At 41.2% G+C, this 13,646-nt stretch overlaps 1 long non-coding RNA gene across 1 annotated transcript in view; it reads right to left on the bottom strand.

The window, feature by feature from the left end:
* Positions 1-13,646, bottom strand: part of LOC147843254 (uncharacterized) — a 164,704-nt gene that overhangs the window by 65,744 nt on the left and 85,314 nt on the right. Inside the window, exon 2 of the long non-coding RNA XR_015496441.1 lies at positions 5,125-6,800. This is a non-coding gene — a long non-coding RNA (uncharacterized LOC147843254). The remainder of the gene's footprint in view (positions 1-5,124; positions 6,801-13,646) is intronic.

Genomic DNA, 13,646 nt, shown 5'->3' with positions numbered 1-13,646 from the left:
TATTTAGCTGTTTTTGTTTTTGCAAATCCACCAGAGGCCACTGTGTATGCTTTTTGAGATCTGAAATTTCTCTCACAAGTGTCATTCTTGCCTGCTGTTCTCACGCAAATTTACCAAAGGCCGCTGTCGACTGATAGACTGACTGACTGACTGATTGACTGACCAATCAACTGACCCACCCTCCTCCTTCCCTAAACCAATAATGTTTTCAAAAGCACAAATTGACCCACCCACCCAGCCCTCACCTGATTTTTACTAAATTTTTAGCTTTTACCACATTCTCGCTCTGATATTCACTTGTTTGTTTATTTTTTTGGCTTTGATTTTATATTATTTGTTTTCCAGAAGCGTCATCGCCAGACTTAAATCCTGTCGTCATGGTCAACTACTCTCTACGTCTCAAGTCCACTAAAGTACATAGAGAGCTAACTGGACAAACTGGTATTAGCGGATAAGGCGTCTATATAGAGGTAAGCAGTCAGCTTGTAAGCGCAAAAAGGAATGGCGTTATAATTGCCGTAGCATTCACTTTAAAATAAAATGCAGACATACGTCTGTCTGGTTACATAATTGGCCCTCTCCAAAAATATACATTGGGTTGCATTTTCAGAGTAAGTCTATGCTGGTTCAATTTATCTGATCTATTTTATCATCTGTATACGCTTTAAACTCTCATTTAGTTTTTTTTAATTGATTGTATTTAAATTATGATATTTCAAGAGTTCACACTAAGCTGATGATGGATTATAAAGTTTATTTGGCATGCTGTGCCTGGAGAGAGTCCTGAGCTTGTAAGATCCTTAAGCCCCGGTACCCTCCCATTAGCAGGGCAAAAGAGGAGTTTGAGCTCAGGTCTCGATGAACTCCCTCAAACTATTTCTGGATAATGATAGATAAGGGGATGACCAGTGGTGTAAAGTAACAAATTACAAATACTCAAGTTACTATAATTGAGTAGTTTTTTTTTTCAGGAATTGTAATTTACTAAGTAGTTTTAAAAATGTGTACTTTTACTTTCCCTTGTGTACATTTTTAGTGCAGTATTAGTACTTTTACTCCACTACTTTTCTTCAACTTGCAGTCACTAATTTATTTTATTTTGTTTATGGGGATTAGAAAATGAGTCTGTGATTCCTGCCCAATCAAATCGCACACAAAAGGTAAACCGCCACATAATGAACTACCTCAAGACATGAGCACTTTAAATTGAAGCAAACTGTTTGGAAGCATTAAAAGTGTCCAAAATGTTTACACTTAATGACCCCGAAACTGTTTAGATGCATATCACAGATGAGAAGATGACGAATGTTTTCTGTATGATGACCGAAATGGCCTTAAACCCAGCAGGCACAAGACGTCAACACGACACCAGACTGACTTTGAACCCCAATGTTGTGGGGACATTGCATTCTGTTTGGAAATGAAAATTGAGTATACATCAGAACCCAATGTCAGGGCGACATCAATTTCTAACAACCAACGTTAAATTAACCTAATATTAACATCTATTAATGTTACAGCTTGACGTTGTGTTGGTGTAACAACTATGACGTTATGTTGGATTTTGGTTGTCATACCAGGCGAATAAATGTCAGTATTTGACCTCAATACGACGCTGGTTCAAGATGTTGGCTCTATATTGGATTATGGTCACTTTTTAGCACAACTTAAAATCAACCAAATATCAATGTCATTTGTTGTCATTAGACATTAAAATAACGTTGTCCTTAGATGCTGACTAGACATTGAATTTTGGTCACCTGACATCAAAACCTAAATCGGACCTAATATTAACATCTTATGACATTGTGTGACTTCTGGACAATAACTAAATGCACGACAGAACGTCATGTTTACACACATGGACTCACTACTCACTACTCTCGAGTACATCTGAAATGTCTACTTTTTACTCATACTTTGAATAATATTCACAACAGATACTTCTACTCTACTTGCACTACATTTTTAGGTAAGTAATAGTACTTTTACTTGAGTATTGTTTACTTGCCACCACTGGGGATGATGATTTTTGCAACATAGGCTCATATTGAAAATGAGAACAATCTTGATCCTGGAGGGCCGGTGTCCCTGCAGGGTTTAGCTCCAACTTGCCTCAACACACCTACCTGAATGCTTCAAGTATACCTAGTAAGACCTTGATTAGCTTGTTCAGGTGTGTTTGATTAGGGTTGGAGCTAAAATCTGCAGGACACCGGCCCTCCAGGAACAAGTTTGGTGACCACAGGTTTAGAGTGTCGTGTTTACTATCAATATGTTTCTTCTGCTATTTTACAACACATGATGCTGAGTGCATGATATTAACTTGTACGGTTTGCATTATTTAATGCTCATAGTTAAGGTCAGTCTGTGTGTTTAGGGAGGTCCCTCATTATGCATAGAAGCGGTCCAAAGACAAAGAAAATCCCCCCCCCATGAAACCATAGGTCAGTCAGTAGAAGATGGGTGTGACTTGCCACCACAGTTAAAACCCATCTACGCACACAGATCTGGGCAGAAAAAGATCTCCGAAAGAAACTCTTCAGATGTGCCCCCCTTTCGAGGGGGCAAACTGCATTTCTGTACCCACGTGACTTGTCTGAGTCCGAGTTGTTCTTATTTTTCCGGCAAAGTAAACTCAGTTTAAAGTTTGCGCCTTGTGTATCCTCCGATCTGCATCGCAAGCTCCACGCCCCAAGGAAAGACATCAAAGGACTCCTTCCTCCAGCGCATCAAAGAAACTCGCACAAAGAGAGACAAAAATACCCACTGAATCCAGGTATTTAGTTATGTGTTAAAGCTGCGCCCCTTATCAAAAAGGTGTTTTTGTAATCTTCGGGTCCTGAATAGTTGTCTGGAACTGAGGTAGTTTTGCCATTCTTTTATCTAAACTCTTTATTTCCTCGCTCGCTTTCTTCGATGTTTTTGTTGCTATGTTTGTGTGTTTGTTTGTTATATGTCAGACTAGTCAATAAATCCCATTATAATCAAATGGATTGTATTGTTTGCCTCACAGAAAAAGTCACTTAAACGTTCAAATTTAGCTACAAGCTGTTTTTCAAAACTTATAAACTATTACTCTACTTCACAAGGAGTAGTTGTACTTCCCTTTCTAAATAAATAGATCATTACAGAGTCCGCTCAGAAGAGCGGGCGAGGTTTGGTTATATTTATTTGGTCAAATTAACAATAAGTTAATTCAGAATACAATAATTGATAATAACTAGTTGTTACTGATCATTAATATTTATTCAATAAACTGAGTTTTTATTCTCATTTCGCTACATTGCATTGAACAAAGCTAATTTGCTTTAGTCACACTGATTTGACAGTCAACAGAGGATTCAAGCCTTTTTCAATGGGTTATTTTCACAATCAATGACAATGAGGGTGTAGCTGTCAAAATAGGACAAATGAGCTTATGTATGGAACAAATTATGGACCTTTGTTATTGAGGAGTGGGTCTTTCAAACCACCCGAACCTACCCTGGCTACAGGCTTAATGCACAGTACATACTAATGCACAGCTAATGTAAAAAGGCTATTACTAATCATGAATAAGTGATTAATTAATTATATGTGTATATAGAGTTTTGTGTGAATGTTAATTATTTGACATTATTATTTTAGGCATCAACAGTCAAGTTCATTCACAATATTTGTACATTAAACTATTACTTGAGCTCAGTGAAGGCCATTAACACATTATTCTTCAAATCCAGATTATTTTTAATTTATTTTATGTCCATAAATAGCTTATAAATCAGTCAAAAACATACCAAAATGCAACACATTTATATTAACATTGTCAAACATCTTAAAATGGTTAAAAACAATACATCATGAATATACGGAATAATATATACAAATATTAAAATAATAATAATAAGATTCTGAGTTAGTTTAACTTTTTTTTTTTTGCAAAACGCTATATATCCATCTTGGATATAATAAAATAAATTTGACATGCTAAAATGACTTCATTTAGATTTGTTATGTCCACATTCTTTCTTATTGAACTTTTTGTGTGTTGTATATGAGCTTGGTCTGGGAGCATGAGCAAATGGGTCATGGTTTCATAGTGTCATATTACAATTAGTTTTTATTTCACATCACTCACCAGAGCTCAAAATAAAGGATTAACCAAATTTATCTCTGACCACACCAAACATAAACAATTAATTTTTTTTTTTTTTGCCATAATTTGTATATGTGTCAAAGCAAGCAAAATACAGCTGCAAACTATACTTTTTATTTAACTAAACATGTCTTAAAAAAAAAAAAAATTGACATTTAAAAAATAATTATTGTCATGTATCTAAAATATGCACAGTAGTCTGGCCTGGCTATAGGTCCCAGATCACCAGTTAACTACACATAAATAGGAAGTTCATCTTCATATTAGAGCAATGTTATTTTAAAGGATGATAATTAAACCGTATTAACAAAAAATAACTGTAAGCAAACGAAAGCAGGTGAAAAACACACCTTGTGCGATAATGAAAGGAAGATCACATGCACAAGGTTAATGTTAGGCCAATTAGTGAAGTTTTTAAACTAATTTCGAGAGGAGCACGTGATATAATTGACCGCAGCTGGCCGCCTATCTACACTCATTAGTTAGCCAATCAGATCTATCCCAACTTACTATAAATAGCCTAGCTAGAAATTACTCCCTTACCTTCGTTTTTCTGAAGAACAAGGACAAACCCTGCACCTTAACAAACCACCGAAACCCTCTACAACAAACAACAACGACGACAACAGCAACAACAACAACAACAACAACAGCTACAACAACAGCTACAACAACAGCTACAACAGCCTACATCAACAACAACAGCTACAACAACAACAGCTTCAACAACAGCTACAACAGCCTACATCAACAACAACAGCTACAACAACAACAGCTTCAACAACAACAGCTTCAACAACAACAGCTTCAACAACAACAGCTTCAACAACAACAGTTCCAACAACAACAGCTTCAAGAACAACAACAACAGCTACTACAACAACAGCTACAACAAAACAGCGACAACAACAGAAATAATTCACAACCTAAACAGAACAATCCAACATCACAACCATCATCAAGCATCATGGAAGGAACCAACACACCAGGGGCCTGTTTCAGAAAGGAGGTTAACTGAAAACTCAGAGTATTTTAACCCTGAAATGAGAGAAACTCTGGGTTTTCCGTTTCAAAATGGCAGGTTTGTTAAACTCGAGAAAGCAGGGTAAGTCAAGCCTGTTTCTGAAAGAGAGGTAACTTTAACTCAGAGTCAGTTACTGTGGTAACTTACTCTGTGAATCTAACCTGGTCAGAAGCAGGTTTTATTCTCTAAACTCAGAGTTTCTGTCGGTCTCCTCCCCTTTTTTAAAGATGAAGCGGTATTTCTCGCCTTAGCCTTACGTTTCCACCCACCTATTTTTATGCTTATTTTGGATACGTGCATAAAAACGATTGATAAAAACGTCATGATGCACATAACTTTTTAAAATATGCATAAAAAACGCGCATAACTGAGTAGGATAAACTTTTATTTGATAGAAAATTTGCGCATAAACGACGATGGAAACACTTTTACTGAACAAATTACAGCATGTACATTAAAAAAAAAGATCATGATCATATGATAATGAAAATGTGTGTAAATGAACAACCCAGCAGGCTGAGCACACTGTAACACGTCTTAAATATTGTTTTAGTCATTCTAAAATGCCTTAACTGTTTCAGTATTAGTGTATATTATTAATGACCTCCGAGCGTCTGGTGCGTGTCAAGAGTCTCCGCGTCTCATGGCTTCAGACGCCCCCACGTGTTTATTGTGTTTCAGCGTTGTCTTCTGACATCGAGGCGCAAGTACATTAATTAGGCTAAATAAAGAATTAATTGACGCAGCTTCTTCTACCACAGTAAATTCTGCTTTTACTGTTGATATTTGGTGCCAGTTTAATCAGGAAGTGACGATTTTTTTTCTCTTTGACTCGTTGGATGGAATTTTATTCGGATCTTTTATGCAATATTCCAGTTTTGCACATACATTTATGTAATATATTTGGATGGAAACATAGCTATTGCCTACATTTTAGTCACACACAGAAGAACTGTACGAGAATGGCTTATCCTTTTTTTTTATAAATAATTAAATTAAATTCACCTTCGATATGCACTGTAACTAGATTAATGGGATTATTATTCTTTCTAAAAATAATTTTTAGTACTGCTTACCTTCTAAATGTTATATTAACCTATATCACTTGATCAATAAAAAGGCAGACACACAAGTGCACTGTTAAATCATTTAAAACTAATAAATGTATAAAAAAAAAGTTCAGAAAAAAATATATAAACGTCACAAATTACATTACTTATTTTATTATACTTAAATATTTAAGTTCTTAAAAAGTGAAATTAGGCATTAACTTGAGCAGCTGTTTTCCACGCTAACTGTCTCTTCTTCACTGATGGCTGCTTCTTTTCAAATATATAAGCTCATATTTGCTATAACTTTGCATGAGAACATCAAGTTCAGCCGGAGAAAGAAATGGTGATCTCTTTTATAAGATATTGCCATAGTCACTCGTAATGTCTGCGCTCCATTGATAATGCCTTTTTAAAGTCACGGTGTGCGCGCTTAACTCTGAGTTGGTCTACTCGAAGTTGATTGACCCAACTCAGATCTGCTATTCTGAAACCGAAAACTCTGAGTTTTTAATCTCTCGGTAAATCAACTCAGAGTTCAAGTTTAAACTCTGAGTTGTTTGAACCTCCTTACTGAAACAGGCCCCAGCTCTCCCGGAAACACCAGCCCAAACACAGCAACAGACCCAAATAAACACCGAGGCTCCCATCAGAGGCCGAAGACCCATCCGCTCCACAGTCACAAGAACCCATCGCCGCACGCAATCTCCATCTCCAAACCGCAACTTACCGTCTCCCGCTTCCTCCTACGCCTTTGCAAGATCTTCATCCATCACATCCAACAAAATGACTGTTTCTGAACTCCGCCAGTCACTCACAAACGCCGGAATTTCCATCCCCTCCTGCTGTAATAAATCCGAACTTCTAAAACTGTACGAAGCCATCCCGTCACCAACTCCGCCTCCTCAAGACAGTAGACCAACTCGCTCCCGCCACACCCCCTATCCACAACCCTCCGCTACTCAGCACTCAAGAAACCCCCCTGGACCACCCAAGAAAGCAACAAAGAAAACTAATAAAAAGCAACCTCAAGCTAAAGGACAGACCGCACCTTCTACCAACCAACACACAGTGAATCCACAGGACAATTATGCCACCCCAGGACTTCCCACCCCCCTCCTTTGGCCTCCAGCCCCACAATCCAGCGAAAACTCCAGTCCGACTTTTCAAGCAATTCCCCCGACTCTCAACCCTCCTCAGTTCTCTCTTTCTTCTAATCTCCCTCATTCTTCAACTCAACTTATTCCCAATCTTTCTTCTAATCTCCCTCACTCTTCAACTCAACTTATTCCCACTCAATCCCTTCCTACAAGCTCCAACGCTCTCCCTCTGCCTGCTAATTTTTCATCTACTAATCCCCCCTTTTTTCCCTCTACATCCCTCCAAGCACCCACTTCCATTACTAACCCTCCCCAACAAAATGCCTTCTGTACTAACACATCTTCCGCACGAGCCCCCTTCACCCTAGCCACAGCCACACCCCTTCCCATTCCGCATAACGCTCCAGTCCTGGAACCACCTCAGATCTCCAACACAGTCAGGAACCTCATCCTATCAGGTGCAGACATAGACCTCTCTACACTCCTTTCACCTATTGCACCTCCCTCGGCAGATCGACAGGTGGATTGCGGCGAATTCACCATTACACTTAAATCACCAGTCAGCTCTCAACCTCGCACACTCACAATAGCCGAATTCCACGTAGCTTTTTCACGTTATACAGACACCATCTGCTCAGTCTTTCCCCATAGGAGGCGCGAGCTGAATGACTATATGGCCATTATTTCGGAGCTCGCACTCTCCTATGGGGGAACACATTTCTATACATATCACAAATTATTTTCAGCAAAATGCGCTATTCGCATTGCTCAATGGAATCAGTGTTCTTATTGGGGGGCTTTGGACACTGATCTCCATAACAGAGTTTTTCTAGGATGCCGCAATCTTTCCTGCGCGGTCTGCCGCTCAAACCTTCACCCAACCACTTCCTGTCCCTTCATAATCCCCTCCGCTGAGAAAGAACTACAAACCCCAAGATCCACTAGTTACGTACCCCGCCCATCTACCTCTGCTATCCCTGCTCTTCTCCCCCCTCCCTCCTCTCAAAACCCTCCATCATCTCTAGCTTGCAATAACTTTAACGCAGCCAGATGTTTCCGCCACCCTTGCAAATACCTACACATATGCAGTTACTGCGGTGGCGCTCATGCTCGAGTAGTCTGCCAAGTGTGGAAAGCAAATAAAAAACATAGATCTTATTTGTCGACTCCTGTCAATATTTCTAATCTTTACCATGAATTATGCATGCACCCTGATCCTAACTTTTCTGAATTTCTCATTTCAGGTCTGTCTAATGGATTCCACCCCGGTGTTTCGACTCTTCCTTCCTATAACCTCGCATGTCCTAACCTTCAATCTGCTAACGCTGAACTAGAAGTGGTGGAGCAATTAATAAAGAAAGAGATCGATAATAAATTTATGATCGGTCCCTTTCTTGCCCCCCCGTTTAGCACCTATCGAGTCAGCCCAATTAGAGTAGCGACCAGAAAATTTTCGGGCAAAAAACGGCTAATTATCGACCTGTCTTCTCCCCATAATTCCGCCTATTCAAGCGTCAACAGCATAATTTCACCTGACGAATTCTCTCTGAATTACCACGATATAGACCAAGCCATTTCTTTAATTAAACTCGTCGGACGCGACGCCTGGCTTGCGAAAGTAGACATCAAGTCAGCTTTCAAAATTATGCCATTGCATCCCGAGTTCTGGCATCTCTTTGGCATTAATTGGAAATCCCAATTCTAATTTGCAGTCCGTTTAACCTTCGGCTGCAGAAGTAGCCCCAAAATCTTCGACATGCTTTCAGAAGCATTATGCTGGATCCTCGCTAATAATTACGGCATTCCGCACGTAGTCCACCTACTAGATGATTTCCTCATAATTTCCCCTCCAAATTCCCCACCTGCTAAACACCTAGAGACTACTAAAGCAGTGTTTGCCAAACTCGGCATCCCTCTAGCTGAAGAAAAAACCGCCGGCCCCGGCACCTTCATAGAATTCTTAGGCATCAATTTGGACTCCAACAAATTTCAAGCATCTTTACCCAAAGAGAAAGTCGATCGCATCATTTCTCTATTTTCCATATTTTTGGAGAAACAAGAATGTTCTAAACGCGAACTGCTGTCAATATTAGGGCATTTAAATTTCGCCATGCGCATCATACCTCAAGGACGCCCGTTCGTCACTCACCTCCTTCAACTCGCAGCTTCAGTTCAGAGTCTAGACGAAAACATTTCCTTATCCGATCCATGTCGAAACGAACTCAGCCTCTGGATTTCCTTCCTTAAGTGCTGGAACGGCTGTTCTTTCTTTTATAGTGATCTAATTTCATCCCCCGTAGACATCCATCTTTATACAGACGCTGCACCTTCCATAGGATTCGGCGGTTACTATCAAGGCCGCTGGTTCGCATCCGATTGGCCCCCCCAAATGTTAGAGATTCCATCACACCAATATTCATCTGCATTATTCGAACTATACCCCATAGTCGTCGCGACCCTATTATGGGGAGATGAATGGTCTGCTTCCAGCATTCTCATTCACTGTGACAATGAAGCCGTCGTTCACTGCATTAACAGAGGGCGCTCTCACTTCCCTGCTCTAATGCCGCTTCTCCGTCGCCTTATTTGGACTTCAGCCAAAAAACAGTTTATTATAACTGCTGTACATGTTCCTGGTTTTCATAACCAAATTGCTGACTCTCTCTCTCGTCTTCATTTTCAGAAATTCAGAGAATTAGCGCCGGAGGCGGAGCAGCACCTGACGCCCATCCCTCCTTATTCAGAGATGATATTCCAATAAATCATCCCATGCACGCTCTGCACCAAACATCCATATCTCTCATTATGCAAGCGGTGGCTCAAAGAACCTTACAAGCTTATCTCACTGCATGGAAAACATTCAAACATTTCCATTCACTATACAACACTACATTCCCCAATTTCTCCCTACTTACAATCACATCATTTATCACTTACCTTCATTCTCACAAACATATCCAGGCAAACTCGATTAAGAGCTATTTAAGTGGCATTCAGTTTTTTCACAAACTCATGTACAGCTCCAGTTCTGAATCTATTACTAACTCACAAACTAGCCTTCTTATTAAAGGCATTCAGAAGACCCGCCCCCCCCCTCCCAGACACAAGGCTACCCATCACACACAACATACTAGCTAAATGCATTTCCACACTTAGGAAAGGCTATTTTTCATTTCATACAGATCATACCCTAGATGCAATGTTTATTCTTGCCTTTTTTGGATTTCTAAGATGTTCTGAACTTACAGTTACATCTAAATTCGATCCCTCTATCCACCCTACTATAGCAGATCTGACCTTGATTGATGAGGAAACAATTGCTTTCCTCATTAAGCAAAGTAAAACAGATCAATCCAGAAAAGGACATCTACATATTCAACATTCCCTCCCCCACAAGCCCATTCCAAACTCTTCTAGCTTACACACACTACAGGAAAACACTAGGTGCAAGTCCCCTAGACCCCCTTTTCATAGACGACACACACCACCCAGTGACACGCTTTTGGTTCCAAAAACACCTTAAATATGTCCTAACCAATTCAGGCTTCCCATCAGAATCATACTCCAGTCACTCATTCAGAATTGGAGCCGCCACTACAGCAGCACACAAAGGGTTATCACAACAACACATACAAACACTAGGAAGGTGGTCTTCTGACGCCTTCAAAACCTACATCCGACTCAGCCACAGCCATCGCAGGGAAGCCCAGAGGACCCTCACCAACAGATGCAGTTATCCCAGCGGCCAAAGGCACGAGCCTAGTACAAGGAAAGAACACAACCCAGCTTCCCGAGGGCAAAGGAACTACCAAGTCTCCCAAGGGCGCGGGCATGACCCAGCCATCTAATTTCTTTTCTTCCTTCCAGCTGATTTGCACTCAGCCTTCTCTCCCCTTTCACTCACCAAACTACAGTAAGAGTTCTTTCCCTGCCCAGGCCCCCCCGTCACCCCCGCCCCCCCCCCCTGGCCGCTGCCACAGAAGTTTTCACTGCCCACCAACTTTTATAACTTCTGTAGGACCCCGCCCCCCCCATGGCTCTGGCCCCCGCAGGGGCGTTACCCCGAGCTTCGATTCCCGCAGGAATCATCTCACAGCCCGGCCTTAGCTTTTTATATTATATTTCATTTCAATGACATATAGTATAGCACTATTTATTTTCTCTCTGTTTGATTTTATTTGTATAAATTCACATTTATATGCACCCACGCATATAAAAATGAATTTATATATAGTGCTGTCACCCTCACGCTCTGTTCCCGCAGGAACACCCCCAGAGCACCTATACCGCCCGTCACCCTCCAGTTAGAGTCTTCACCTCCCCCTCATCTTTCCAGACTCCTACCGGAGCCAGTTAAATAGCTCACCCAGCCCCGAGCTGTGACACTAGTCATGTCACCGACCCTCCCCGGCCCTAGCTTTTATTCGTTTATTTCTGTTTATTTCTCACATTTATCTTTTATTTTTTAAATTTATTTATATATATGTATATATATATATGCACCCACGCATATAAATATATATTTATATATAGTGCTGTCACCCTCACGCTCTAACTCCCGCGGAGTTAATCCCGAGCACCGGACCCCCGCAGGGGTCATCGCCCAACTGCCATTTCACCCTCCAGCTGGGGCTTCACCGACCATTCCTTTTCCCAACTCCAGCTGGAGATGGCACATACAGCTCTCTCTCCCGCAGGAGAGTCAAGAGCTTCGACTCTCTCAAGAGTCAGTAAAAAACGCCCCCCCAAGGTCCTAGATTACCCCATTATATATTTATATATCTATATGTTTCATATAAATATATAATTATATATAGTGCTGCCACCTCCCAGCTCTATCTCCGCAAGGAGTGTTCCTCGAGCAAATAACTCCTTCGGAGTCCCCGCCCCCCCCTGCCCCCCTTCACCCCCCTCTCCAGCCGGAGTCCTTCACTCCCCTTTCCTTGTAATGACTCCAGCAGGATTCCCACCCACCCCATGGCTCTGACCCCCGCAGGGGTCTCCCCAAGTCTCTACTCCAGCAGGAGTATTCACAGCCCACGCCAACTCTGCTCGGGTTCCCGCAGGAACCTGTTTCACCCTTTGCTCCAAGGAGCCCTCTTCCTTTCAAATAACTATATCCAGCAGCCGGATATAGCATTTCAAGCCTTTTGGGGAGTTTCTTCGAATACACGGCTGCTGTCCCGAGCTTCATGCATTTGGGGAGCTCTCGAGAACCACCTGATCTCGTAGTCCCCTTACATGCTCTATGGACCTGGCGGGAGCCCTGGGCTCAACTATCTCCGAGCTCAGGGTTCTCTCCCGGGACAGCATGCCAAACCTGCTTACAGTTGTCAAGCAATATCTAAGTGTGAACTCTTGAAGTGAAGTTTTTAAACTAATTTCGAGAGGAGCACGTGATATAATTGACTGCAGCTGGCCGCCTATCTACACTCATTAGTTAGCCAATCAGATCTATCCCAACTTACTATAAATAGCCTAGCTAGAAATTACTCCCTTACCTTCGTTTTTCCGAAGAAACCCCCCATCCACCCCCTTTCTCCTCCTTTCCTCCTTTTAAAAAAAAAAAAAGGGGAGCTCTCGAGAACCACCTGATCTCGTACTCCCCTTACACGCTCTATGGACCTGGCGGGAGCCCTGGGCTCAACTATCTCCGAGCTCAGGGTTCTCTCCCGGGACAGCATGCCAAACCTGCTTACAGTTGTCAAGCAATATTTAAGTGTGAACTCTTGAAATATACTGTTCAAAGAATGGTCAAAGCAACCGGTGCTGGAGCTTTTCAAAGCAGCAAGACTGTTGGGTACTTGAGCATAACTTTTTGTCTAGTCTATTTGAAAGAGAACCGATCACATAAGTTGTGTTTCCAGCCACAATTTTGCGCAGGGAAACAGGAGCGTGCATGTGTTTTATACAGTGATTATCCTCTTGTTCGATATTTACAGAAATTATTTAAAGAATAAACTTACAAAGGATACTAAGAAATGCAGCATTGCAGACAGGTATCTTGTGATGGGGAGGAGTGCAGGAAAAAAAGCAGTATTTCACAGTAACCTCCCTGGCCTTCTTCTTTACATCAACGGAGACTGACCGATGCAGGATTATTTTATCCCTGTCCACTTTTGTAGAGTTTTTATACCTTTTTGTGAAGTTGAAAGCTACGTCTTCATCTGACAATTTGTCGGTATGACACAGACCAACGTTACTCGCATTACTGAGCAAATTCTGGGCACTTCACTGCATTTTTTTACTTCAAAAGTCAAAAAATGGGGTTTATTGCATATTGCAACCAAACTCTTCATATAAATAACATACAAATCCTGAAAATCCTGAAAATA

The sequence above is a fragment of the Danio rerio genome, chromosome 7 (genome assembly GCF_052040795.2).
Source record: "Danio rerio strain M-AB ecotype USA chromosome 7, GRCz13ab, whole genome shotgun sequence".
NCBI lineage: Eukaryota > Metazoa > Chordata > Actinopteri > Cypriniformes > Danionidae > Danio > Danio rerio.
Note: the sequence above shows the minus strand (reverse complement) of the source record. Positions and strands in the feature narration are given on the sequence as shown.